The 258-nt window shown below is 33.3% G+C and overlaps 1 protein-coding gene across 1 annotated transcript in view; it reads left to right on the top strand.

The window, feature by feature from the left end:
* LOC119588969 (serine/threonine-protein phosphatase 6 regulatory ankyrin repeat subunit B-like) overlaps window positions 1-258 on the top strand; it is a gene marked incomplete in the record, with an annotated part of 103,883 nt that overhangs the window by 76,388 nt on the left and 27,237 nt on the right.

The following is a 258-nucleotide window of genomic DNA, read 5'->3' as shown; positions in this document are numbered from 1 at the left end:
CAGTATCCAGTCTACCGTTTTTCCCTTCTTATCCTCGTCTTCTATTCAATATCCATTGTTTGTTGCCATGTTTATTTTTGTTATCGCTAATCATCCGTTTACCTTTTTGTTTAATGAGCTATTTTAGTAATATGGTAGGGTAAACTGATAAAGATGTGTATGATGTTGGTAATATCCAACGAGATTGAAGACTAATACAGTTTATTAGCATCGGTAGCTTGACATCCTTCCAATCAAGCAGTTTATTCAACTATTTAT

The sequence above is a fragment of the Penaeus monodon genome, chromosome 24 (assembly GCF_015228065.2).
Source record: "Penaeus monodon isolate SGIC_2016 chromosome 24, NSTDA_Pmon_1, whole genome shotgun sequence".
Lineage (NCBI taxonomy): Eukaryota > Metazoa > Arthropoda > Malacostraca > Decapoda > Penaeidae > Penaeus > Penaeus monodon.
The sequence above is the reverse complement of the archived record's forward strand: the minus strand, read 5'-3'. Positions and strand labels throughout refer to the sequence as shown.